At 43.8% G+C, this 12,345-nt stretch overlaps 1 protein-coding gene and 1 pseudogene across 6 annotated transcripts in view; one reads left to right on the plus strand and one right to left on the minus strand.

Annotated features, from left to right (window-relative positions):
• The window catches only part of OGDH (oxoglutarate dehydrogenase), a 79,809-nt gene that overhangs the window by 15,839 nt on the left and 51,625 nt on the right, over positions 1–12,345 (plus strand). The gene's annotated exons all lie outside the window — the stretch shown is intronic.
• Positions 10,796–11,312, minus strand: LOC306668460 (histone H2A.Z-like; annotated as a pseudogene). The gene has a single exon. The product of its transcript is annotated as a histone H2A.Z-like (transcript).

The raw sequence follows: 12,345 nt of genomic DNA on the forward strand, positions 1-12,345 counted from the left end.
CTACTGAACTACATCCCCAGCCCCCTTTTTTTGTTTTGTTTCATTTTGTTTTGAGACTGGGTCTCACTAGTTGCTGAGGCTGGCCTTGAACTTGGAATCCTCCTGCGTCAGCTTCCTGAGTAGCTGGGATTATAGGGTGTGCCAATGTGTCTGGCCCACTGGAGCATGTTAAGGCCAATCCCAGACCTGTGTCATTTCTGGCATGAATATATCACTTTAACTGACTGACAGTGAGATATTTTCATAACCACACCAAATAAAGTTAATAGGATAATTCTCAAATTGAATTTCATCTTTGGTCTGTATTTAAATTATTGTAGTCTCTTAAAACTGCCCCTACCCCTTGTTTTTTTTTTTTTTGTTTGTTTGTTTTTTTGTTTTGTTTTGGTTTTTTTTGGTACCAGAGATTGAATCTAGGAATGCTTAACCACTGGCTACATCCCCACCCATTTTTTTTTTTTTTTTTTTTTAAGGTAGGTTCCTAGGGTCTCCCTAAATTGCTGAGACTGGCTTTGAATAGGTGATCCTCCCTCCTCAGCCTCTCGAGTCATTGGGATTACAGATGTATGCAACCATACCTGACTGAAAGCTGCCGTTTTCCATTTGGTTTTATACTTTATAGTTGGTTGTTGTATCCTTATTTTCTTGTATATATGCATATATGTGTACATTTTGTTTTAAAATGGAGTCTCACCTATGTTCCCCAGGCTGGCCTCTAACTCTTAGGCTCAAGTCATCCTCCTAGCTCAGCCACTTGAAAAGCTGACAACAGGCATATATCACCACTCCTGGCTTCTATCCTTACCCCCATTTTTATTATTTATTTAATTTTAAATTAAAAAATATTTGGTGCTTAGGATCAAACCTAGGACCTCATACATGCTGGAGAAGTGCCCTACCACTGAACTACTCCCCTAACCCATTCTTATTTTTAAAGAAAACTTATTTTTAAAATATTTAGGGATGGAGATGTAGTTTAGTGGTAGATGTTTGCTTAGCATACTTGAGGCCCTGGGTTTGATCTCCAGACTGCTAAAAGAAATAGGAAGGAAGAAATAAAAAAAGAAAATGTTTACTTGCAAAAATTTTGTTTGTGGTAAAGTATTAGAGCAAAACAAAGCTGCACATTCCTTCTTCCTCCTGTTCTGCTCTCTAGACAGTGTGTGCGGTTATCTGGCTGTCTTCCTCGACACTTGACCCACCATCCTGCCCTTCCTTTTGATTCTGAATTTGGTTCTCTCCAAGACTGTTTTCTCTGTTCTAGGCTGGCATCTGCACTTCTTACTGACCTCTCTTAAGAACCTTTGGGGGTGACCTGTGCTGTCAACAGATCAGGTTCTCCTTTTTGAGGGTCTCAGCATGTTGAGGACACATAGAATGATGACATTTTGTGTTCATATCTTAAAAACAGTCCAAACTGCCAGGTATTGTGGTCCATGCCTATAATCCCAGCTACCTCAGGAGGCTAAGGCAGGAGGATCATAAGTTTGAGATCAGTCTTGGCAACTTAATGATACCCTGTCTGAAAATAAAAAATGGAAAGTGTTCAGAGATAGCTCAGTGGTAGAACATTTGTATTTGTGAGCCCCTGAGTTTGATTCCCAGACTGCAAGCCCCCCCCCCAAAAAAAAAAGTCAAAATGAAACAGTTAATGTTTAAAATAAACAGTTCAGAAATGTTAAATTCCCATTGGTCTGGTATTGGTCTCATTTTGTTTGGTAGAGACAGGGGCCTACTCCCAGGTTTTTTATGGTATCTAGTTATTCCCAGTGCATTGGTCAACAGGTTCTGACCTTTCTAAGGAGGATTGAGGTTTGGTCCTGAGAGAGTGGAAGGAGCTAGGGCAGTTGTCCTCTCTGCTGTACTCCAGCACCTGCCTTGAGAATTTCAGCCACTGGCTCCACTTTCCTTCTGTGCCTGATTGTTTGGCTTTCCCATAGCTTTTCCTGAACTGCAAAACTCTTTTTCTGTTCTGTGTCTTCTTGTTGGAACCATTGCCCACTTCTTAAGGCCTGCCTTCTGGTTCTTGTTAATTGATGCCCATTTTTTGTTGGCTTTTTCTTGTGCCTTTTGCTTGTCCTCTCTTAAAGTGTGGTAAGAACTCTGGTTCGTATGTGGTTGCTGCATGGATGAGGGGCTCTTTGTGTATTCAGGTCATAGCTGCAGGCAGGGCTGTCAGTCTCACGTCAGCTCTTCTATGCTCATGAAACATAATCCTATATTCTATGAATGAATCAACTGAAACACACACACACACCCCAGTGTCCCCATCATGGAGTGATATGGGTCTTTTCACTCTGTAGTAGTAAAACTGACTTGGCTACACTTAGAATAGGAGCCTGGGATACCCTTTTCTGTGCTGATCTGGGGCTTCTCCCATGGCAGGGTCCTTGCTCCAAGTTACCCTCACAATGACTTTGCCCCTGGTGCACAGTGGTGACTTTGATTTGCTCAACATGACAAGGAGCAGCTGTGTTGAGAAATCTGTGGAACACTTTGGTGCTGCTTCAGTGATTTATTTTTGGTAGAAATTCAGAAGGCATTTTTGTTACAGACAGTGTAGTGCTTGGAATACATTTTGGAAATTTTTTTTTTTTCTTTTGGTGATGTTAGGGATTAAATGCATGAGCACCTGCTCTAACACTGAGCTACATCCCCAGTTCAATTTTGTATATTTTAATCTTTTTTATAGCTGATTCATTTAATTAATTAATTATTTATTTATTTTGCGGTGCTGGGGATTGAACCCAGGGCCTTGTGCTTGCAAGGCAAGCACTCTACCAACTGAGCTATATCCCCAGCCCTATAGCTGATTTATTTTTTAAAAAATAAAATCCATGGTCAACTTAAATGGAATTTAAATATTTAAGAATTTGAAGTTGCTTTTTTTTTTTTTAAATATTTTTTTAGTTGTAGATGGGTACAATATCTTTATTTTGTTTTTATGTGGTGCTGAGGATCCAACCCAGTGCTTCACATGTTCTAGTCAGGTGCTCTACCACTGAGCTATACTTCTAGTCTCTGGAGTTGCTTCTTGATGATATTCATTTTCCTGTGTCAGGAGCAGGCTCAGCAGTTGTGGCTTTTTGTGTTGAACCAACTAAACCAGCCCCAACTTTAGCATAATACTTTACTCTTGATGGGTTTACATTTATGGTTCAAATTAGTGAGATAAACACTTTGAAAGCAACAGCATGAAGCAGTACGTCTTCCTTTCTAGTGTTGCACTTTGCAGCATTTGACATTTTTGTTTGAGGCCTGTGTTGAGTGGTGGCTGTGCACCATTGATGTGCAGTGTGGGAGGGAAAGCAGCTCTGCCTCTGCTCAGGATGGCAGTGAGGAGAGGTTTCTAAAAGAGCCTGCCATGGGGCACAGGGGGCAAATGCCTGTAATCCCTGTGACTAGGGAGGCTGAGTCAGGGGGTCTACAAGTTCAAGGCCAGCTTGGGCAACTTTGTAACACCCCTGCCTCAAAACATAAAGAGGGTTGAGGATGAAGCTCAAGTGGTAGAGCATCTCTCAGTTTAATCCCCAGCACCTCAAACAAAACAAAACAAAAAGCCAGTGCCAGTGCTTTAGAAGAATGAAGTCATTACGTTGTAAAGACACCTTGTTTAGCTTCTGGGTTCCCTGTTCTCTGCTTCCCTTCTCCACCCTAGGCTGTCTTGAGGGAGATTTTAGGGCCCTTGGAACTCTTGACTAGCGCTGTGCATCTATGCTTTGGCTGAGGTGAGATGTTGTGATTGGAAGACCGTGGCATTGTACTTGAAACTCTGAAGCAGCTGCTTTGTGGAGCTGGACTAAGGCTTCCCTTCAAAGGGCTGCTGAATCATTGTAGTGGAGGATAAGAGAGGGTTGATACTTGCTCAGGTGAGCCCCAGTCAGATGACCCCAGGTGACTACTGTGATTCTGCTTGGCTTCCCTGGAGTGTTACCACTCTGAGAATTGGCGAAATGTGCAGATCCGGACAGAGGTAAGTGCTCCCCTTTCCTGAGGAATGTAACAAGGCTGCTTAAGAGAGTGGTCACGGGGTATCTTGGATGTTTTCTTTTCGTACAGGAAAAGCCTGGTTCCTGAGAGTGTTGGTGAAACAGTCCACCCCCAAACTTAAAATGGCACCAGTGTGGTGTTTCTCTATTTCTGTTGACTCCCAGGGCACCCCTGTACAACTGAGACTTAGCTGGGCAGGGGCTGTGAAGGTCTTTGTTGTGTCTGACAGTTGGTGCTGGCTGCATAGTTGGCCCTGCCATCCTCTGGGAGATCAGAACTACCCTTGTGCATAATCTCAGGTTAGCTCTAGAAATAAGAAGTGACTGCAGGGCCTCTGAAGCCTGGGCCCAGATTGCACGTTGCTGCCTGTTCCATTGGTCAGAGCAGGTTACAAGCTGCCTGCAGATTTTAGCCCTGATGGAGAGGCAGGGCATCTGTATGGAGTGGGAGACAGTATAGAACTGGATGGCACCCCCAACCTCTTCACAGGGATCTGATAGTATGACCACCTTTAGTTTACTGCAGCAGTACTGATACTAGTGAATTCCATACAGAGGTAAGACAGGTTTTCTATGCTAATCTTGGGTGTTTATGGTTGCAATTTGTATATTCAAAGAGAAGATAGTAGAAATTGTTTAGAAAGATCCTCTCACTAATATTGTGCTGTGCTTTATAGATGACAGCATTATTGATAAGGGAGCATGCATTCATTTGGTTTCTTTAATTTAGAAATACTTAAATAACCCCCCAGTTTTATCTGGCTCAGTGTAAATGGGTTCACAGTGACACAGCAGTGCTTGTGAAGCAAAACCTCAGCTTCATTGGAATGGTACTGGGCAGTGGTCTGACCCAGACCATGAAAAAGCAGGTCTATCTGGGAACAGTCTGGATAAGGCCTGTGTGGATAGATCCAAAGTCTAGCTCTCCCATCCTAAGCTCTGTCTTTGGAGACTTGTGTTTAGCCCCCTAGCAGGAGTTAGTCACTGCAGGCTTTGGAGGCAGGCAGTCTAACCACAGGCCTTCCATGTGGGAGATGATGGAGAAAGCCAGGGCAATCACAGATTCAGACTTGAAATTTATCTAGGGCATTTTCAGGAAGGACTTGGGGCCCACAAGTCAGAACAGGTTTATGGGCAGAATTGGAAGCGGGAGAGGGTGGCCATACTGCTGGCACTGTGTGTGTGCAGGAAAGGAATTGGAAAGCCATGTGCTGGTTGACTCCCTGCCTTTCAGAGCAGTGCCAGCCTCCCTCCAGGCAGGGTGGTTCCAAGGTATCAGACTGCTCAGGAAACAACTATCTTTTCATTAGTTTTGCTGAATCAGAAAGCCTAAAGGAGGACTGTGCTATTAGTTGTTCTTGGTCATTGTCCTGTAGTTCACATTTATAGCAATCATAAAGCATTGTTGGTATCAAAATTTAATAGGTGAGGTAACTTGTGATAGTTCATCATCAGTTTAACAGCTGCTTATGATGGCCTTTGAGCCTGGGATGTGGCTCCATGAACTGAGGAGACCAGAACCTGCCCCACCCTGTTCCCTTAGATGATTGTCACATGTCCTTGTTGAGTCCTGGACTAGTTCCAGCTGGAGACAAGGTGGCACTAGCACAATGACCAAGAGTGGCCACATGGGAAGGAGAGGCAGGACAGCTGCAGGATTGGGTCTTTTGAACAAGAAGAGGTGGCCAGTTGATGAAGACCACCATAATCAGAGTCTGGGACCTAGAATAAACTTTAGTGACACATGACTAAGTTCTGTCACCTCTTCATGTTCACCATCCACTTCTTAAACAGATGTAAGTGTAGACGCAGGTGCTTTTTATTTTTTCTTTTTCTTTTTTTTTTTTTTGTAGATGGACACAATACCTTTATTTTTTTGTGTGGTGCTGAGGATTGAACCCAGTGCCTCACAAACACTCCACCATTGAGCTACAACCCCAGGCCCCTTTTTATTTTTCAAAATGCTATTTATTTATTTATTTATTTATTTATTTATTTATTTTTGGGTACTAGGGATTGAACCCAGGAATAATTAACCACTGAGCCACACCCCCAGCCCTTTTTGTCTTTTATTTTGAGACAGGGCCTCACCAGGTTGTTTAAGGCCTTGCTAAATTGCTGAGGTTGACCTTGAACTTGACTCTTGCCTCAACCTGCTGAGTCACTGGGAGTACAGTCACATAACACCACCTGGTGCCAGGTGTTTTTTAAATTTGAGAAGCTGAAAAGATAGATACAGTCTTATTAAACAGCTATGCTCCTTGCTCTTATAGAATAGGAAAAAGGTCAGAGAACTGAAGTGACATCCTGATCTTCATACAACCTGAGGGGAGCAGACCTGGGACCTGCCTGTGACACCTAGTAGAACAATCATCAGGAACTGGAGAGGATCATCCCACAAGGTCTGTGTCAGAGACAGTTGTGGGAAGTTGTCAGATGCTCTGTTGGCTGCCCCTCAGTAGAAAGCCATGAGTGTTGTCTGTTGGAGACTTAACAACTGAAGACTTAAGGGGAGCTTGGCCCTTGAGACTCCCAAATCTTCAGACTTAGACATGCCTTCCTTGAACTGTGGATGTATAGAAACACACAAGTGCCCCTTAGAAGCCTGATGCCTGCTGAGGTCAGTGTCGAGGTGAGAGGGGAATCCCCTGGAATCAGATGTCAGTGGCCCCATTCCTAAGACTCTCCTGGGTGGAACACATCCTTGCCAGTCTTTTCCTCCAGGAGGAGGTTGGATCTCATCTAATTTAATTTGGCAAAGATCAGTTGAGCACCTATTTCATGCAAAGCACCAACATGGCTTCAGTCTTAGAAGAGCATTCTCTATTTGGGAGAAATAGCCCTACCATTGAAAAAAAAGTCAAGGTTAGGGTTTGTGGGAAGCATGGGCAGCAAAAACTTTTGGCAAGAAATGGTTAAAAGCTTCTTGTATTACAGCTAAGTGCTTTTAGTTATTTTCAGTTAAGTAGGAGTTCTGATTTCGTTTCCATCAGTGTTAAAATTATTTGTTTGAAATCTGTTGTTTTGATTGAAGTCATCTGGCAGTAAGATGATGACCTTAAGTCCACTGTGGGAAGTTGGCAGGGGACAACTCCCTATCCGTGAGCCTCCCTCCTCCTGATGCCATTGGGTAATAAAGGTTAGCCACTTTCCTGTTTCTGGTCCCCAGGAGGGGTTAACCAAGTTCTTCCCTGATCCCAGGCTGCCTTCCCAATTTGATTCTTATCCATCCTACACATTCTGCTGTAACCACACTATGGTCACTCATCCTGGTGACAGGATGGGCTGGGTGCTCTTCTGTCCTTTCCTCCTCTCACTCCTGACCCACCTGCTCTTGAGAGCTCAGGCCGTAGGCCACCTCTTCTGAGTGCCCTTGCTTCCTTAGCACATGTGTCCATTCTGTGAATTTATGTGTTTTGTTTGTCTTACCCCCTTGGAGAGTAAGAAGCTTATTTTAGTTGCCTTCCTGGTCCCAACCCTTATAAAATGCCATGTATATTTAACCTTTAATAAATTTTTGTTGAATTTAGGCAGAACTGGCTTTTGAGAAATAATGACCTTTATTTTTTCACATGATATATCCTGCTTTCTTGATACTCTTTTAGGAAAAATATTTTATGTTTGGTAAGAACTTCACTGGATTCCCAAAACCCCTTAGCAGGTACAGAAATTGGTGCTCAGGACCCCTCTCTTCCAGGCCCTCCTTCTCTGGCAGCTATCCCTTCAGGGTCATTTGCATCCTTGTTCACCTACTGTAACATTTTAACCTTTTTCCTCTTATCAAGGATTTTATCCTCTGGTGGGCAGAGAATTGAGTGTGTATGCTTGACCTTTTTGCATCCAAGTCTAGGTAAGGAGACAGGTTTTCCTCATTAGTTGTGTAACAGAAGCCAATTAAGATGTTGGAGAGGCTAATGACCTTAGTGATGGGTGTGGTAGAACTGGGAACATAGTGTGGGTCACTGTAACTCAGAAATCCTCGCCACCAACCTACTTCCCCCAGAAGTCAGAGTCCAACTGTCTCTGTGCTTCACCGGTGAAAAACTATTCCTATTCCTTAAGATTTTCTAAGGAAACTTTTGTCTCTTGTACTGTTATTTTGTTTTTGGTGGTGCTAGGGGTGGAATCCAGGTCCTTTCTAGGCAAGTGCTCTACTATGTAGCTGCATCACAGCCCGTTTAGATTTTATCTTGAGATAGGATTTGGCTAGGTTACTCAGGCTGGCCTTGAATTTGGAATTCTCCTGCCTCAACCTCCAGAGTAGTTCGAATTACAGGTGTGTGCCACCATACCAGGCCCTTTCTATGTTGTTAAATCATCTGTTTCCCCTATGAGCCAGTTCATGCCCTTTTTTATTCTGCCTTGCCCCTGGAAATATTTGTTTCTTTTCTTTCTTTTTTTTTTTTTTTTTTTGGTGGTACTGGGAATCAAACCCAGGACCTCACACATTATATGCAAACAACATTCCCCAGCCCTGGAAACATCTGGAAGTAGAAGTTGCTGCCCCTGTTCATATTGACCATGGATTCTGGGAGACTCAATAGCAGGGAATAGTTAGGAGTAAATTTTACTTGGAGAAACAGAAAGCTCAGGTTGGCAGCTTAGACAAGCTTATTTCCGCACCCACCAAGAGATTGGGGTTGCTCAGATTCTCAGTCATGCTGCCAGTGCCAGGTGCCACCTTCCTTAATGAGTGGACTGTTGTCTCCCAGGTGTCATCTCACACTTAGCAGGAGCCAGGGAGTTCAGGCACTGGCATTCTTTTTTGAAGCTTTTCTTTCACTTGCTGGGGATTTCCCCTTGTGCTGGTTGGTCACTGACTTGTCTTAGCCTAGACACAATTTATCCCCCAGAGTGGGAATGGATGCTTAGTTCTGGTAGTAGGGGGAAGACCAGTGGGGAGTACACAAAATCTCAGCCTGAGATAAGTATAGGAGGAGACAAATAAGCACTGGGATTACAACAGGGGAAACTCTTTCTTAGTGACAAAGCCAAATGTTAACAGTGACAGGGGCTAACCATTTTGGGGTGGGGCAGACAGGCCAAGGGATGAGAAGGGGAAGAAAGGCAGCTGTCAGGCCTTAAGAGGAGGAAGGTGCAGAAGGGAAGAACAGAAGCAGGTGGTCAGGGAGGGCTATTTAGGGTCCAAAGAACTGAAAACCAGAGGGTCATCTGGTGGAAGGCAGACAACTCCCAAGTAGATAGGGCTGCAGGTTGAGAAGCTGGGAGTAGAGATGTTTCCTGGGGAATGGGCCCCAGGAGAGATGCAGGATTGCAGTAAAACAGGAGGAGGGAGAAATTAGGATGGGTTATTGCCCCTTGGCCCTGCCTAGAAAGAAATGGGTTCAGTTCTAGTGGGAAGCCTCAGCCATAGGTGGGGTGGGGCAACTGTTTTTGGCTTCCTGTTCATGCTATTGGGAGAAGTTGGCATGCCAAAAAATGATCACTTTTATAGCTCTTTTTTTAAAAAATCATCTTTTGTTTTGAGGTCTTTCATGCATTTAAATTTAATCCACTTCAAGTGTGCAGTATGATGAGTTTTGCCACATGTGAACAGTTTGCTGGATACAGAACTTTCTATCACTTGTCAGAAAACCTTTTAGTGTGACAACAGATCAGGAGCCACCCAGTCAGCGTGGGCCCTTTTCTGTGCCCTGGGCTGACTCTGGGGTATGTGGTCTAGGGTGGAGAAGGGGAGCACCATGGAGCTGCATTCCCTGCATGTTCCTTTATAGGAAGCTCTGTGGTACTGGTATGAACCAGTTTTTTCTGACTGCCTCCAGCACTAGCAGAATTTCCATCTGTGCTGTTGTCCTCAGCCAATTGAAAATCACCTGGAGTTTTATTCCAAGCACAAAAGAAGGTCAGAGAGAGGAGGCCCGATGATCATGATCACTGCCCACCCTTTCTTCAGGACCTGGACTGAACAATCTTGCAGCTTTTATACTCTCAGGGCTGGTGGGCTGCCCTTTGCCTTGACCTCAGGCCTGGGCTTCAGTGGGTGCAAATTCCTTTCATTGTCAAGTCCTGAAGTTTACCAGTGTTTTTCCAGCTTGTTTGGGGGGTAGGATAAGAGGTCTGTGGCACCTTTACTTGAAAGACCGTAGTTCTTTATCTAGGAATTGTTCTGCCATTACAACTTAGCCTTGTTAACACTCTCTGGCAATTGCTGCCTGAGCTGAACCTTCTATCCCGGGAGAAGTTGGAAATCAGTTAGAAAAGTCTGCCCACAGAGACCATCAGTGCAATTGTCTGATTATTTTATCATTTTTGTTATTCAAAGCGAATTTTATCAAAGAGTGAAAGTTGTGATTTTTCCCCCCCTGATTTTTTTTGGCTCTAGATCTGTAAGTGCCATTGCTGCCCAGGGTAAGAAAGTCAATCACTATGACCCAGAGGAACCCCCCCTCCCAGTCCAAGGTTTTGTTTTTTTTTTTTTTTTTTTTTTTAGTTTGGGATATGACCTTTATTGAACTTATCCACCAGAGTGGAAATGATGTCTGTACAAAACCAAATGTTTGTTACTATAACTTCTGCATCACAATTAAAATCCAAACAGTTTTTTAAAAACAGTCAACTCAATCAAAACCCACTACTTCAGAATCAATAGCTTCTTTGAAGCCACAGTAACACTTAAATATGGTTAAGACTCGAATGCAGAAATTTGGTTGGTTGGAGAGCTAATTAAACTTCCAACTTGCTCAAATAGAATTACAAAAAGGCAAAATTGTGTTTTTTCACAGAGATACAGTCCACTGGAATCACCAACACTGGACAGCTGTTATAAGAGTATTAGAGTCCTGAGATAATAAGGAATCCAGGCATCCTTTAGACAGTCTTCTGTTGTCCTTTCTTCCCAATCAGAGATTTGTGGATATGTGGGATGACACCACCACCAGCAATTGTAGCCTTGATGAGAGAGTCCAATTCTTCATCTCTGCGAATAGCAAGTTGCAAGTGACGAGGGGTAATGCGCTTTACCTTTAAGTCTTTTGAAGCATTTCCTGCCAGTTCAAGTACCTCTGCGGTGAGGTACTCCAGGATGGCTGTGCTATACACAGCGGCAGTCGGCCCACACATCCATGGCTGGTTGTCCTAGATTTCAGGTGTCGATGAATACGGCCCACAGGGAACTGCAAGCCGGCTCTCTGCAAGCGGGAAACCGCCTTTGTCTTGGCCTTTCCGGAGTCCTTCCCAGCCTTACCACCAGCCATCTTGAATTGTGCTGAAGCTCAGACACGCAAGGCAGAGAAAAGGCGAGAAAAGGCTAGTCAGACACACAGCGAGATCCCACCACCTACTCCTTTGTCGCACCGCGATTCAAACTGCCCCAGTCCAAGGTTTTTATTCTTGGGTGACTTTGTCCTGTGTTTCTGGACACTTTTTAGTGTGTTCATGGTGTTTGAAGAAAGATGAAGCTGAGCACAGTGGCTCACACCTATAATCCCAGCAATTCTGGATGTTGAGACAGGAGGAATGCAAGTTCAAGGCTATCTTAAGCAACTTAGTGAAACCCTGTCTCAAAATAAAAAGATTGGGATGTGGCTCAATGGTTAAGTGTCCCTGGGATCAATCTCCAATAGCCCCCCTTCCCACCCCCACCCCCCCCACACACAAAGGAGCAGCAGCAGAAGAAAGATCAATTTTAAGAGTTTAAGGAAGTCTGGGTTGTTTTTCTCCAGGAGTTACTTGGTTTCAGGATCATGCCCTCCCTCTACTCTTTTGTTTGCTTTTTGTTTTGTGCAGAATAGGATATTGAACCTGGGGTGCTTTATCACTGAGTTACATCCCCAGACCTTATTTTTTATTTTGAAACAGAGTCTCAGTAAGTTTCCCAAGCTTACCTTCAACTTGTAATCTACCTGCCTTAGCCTCCTGAGTAGCTGTAATTATAGGCGTGTACCACTGCACCTTACATATGCCTTTTTATTTTATTCTGAGACGTTATCTTGCTTAGTTTCCCAGGCAGACTTCAAACTTGGAATCCTTCTGCCTTGGCCTTAGGAATAGCTGGGAATACAGGTGTGTGCCACCATACCCAGCTTCCTTCCTATTTTTTTTTTTAGCTGCAGATGGACACAATATTTTTTTAATTTATTTTTTTGTTGTGCTGAGGATTGAACCCAGTGCCTCATAAGTGCTAGACAGGCGTTCTACCACTGAGGTACAATTCCAGCTCCTCCCTCTACTTTTTTTTTTTTTTTTTTTTTTTTAAGTTAGTTGGACATAGTACCTTTATTTATTTTTATGTGGTGCCTAGGATTGAACCCAGTGTTTCACATCTCCTAGGCAAACATCTACCACTGAGCTACAACCCAGCCCCCTCCCTCTACTCTTGATGCAGTCAGAAGCCATG

This window comes from Sciurus vulgaris (genome assembly GCF_902686455.1).
Source record: "Sciurus vulgaris genome assembly, chromosome: 8".
Taxonomy (NCBI): domain Eukaryota; kingdom Metazoa; phylum Chordata; class Mammalia; order Rodentia; family Sciuridae; genus Sciurus; species Sciurus vulgaris.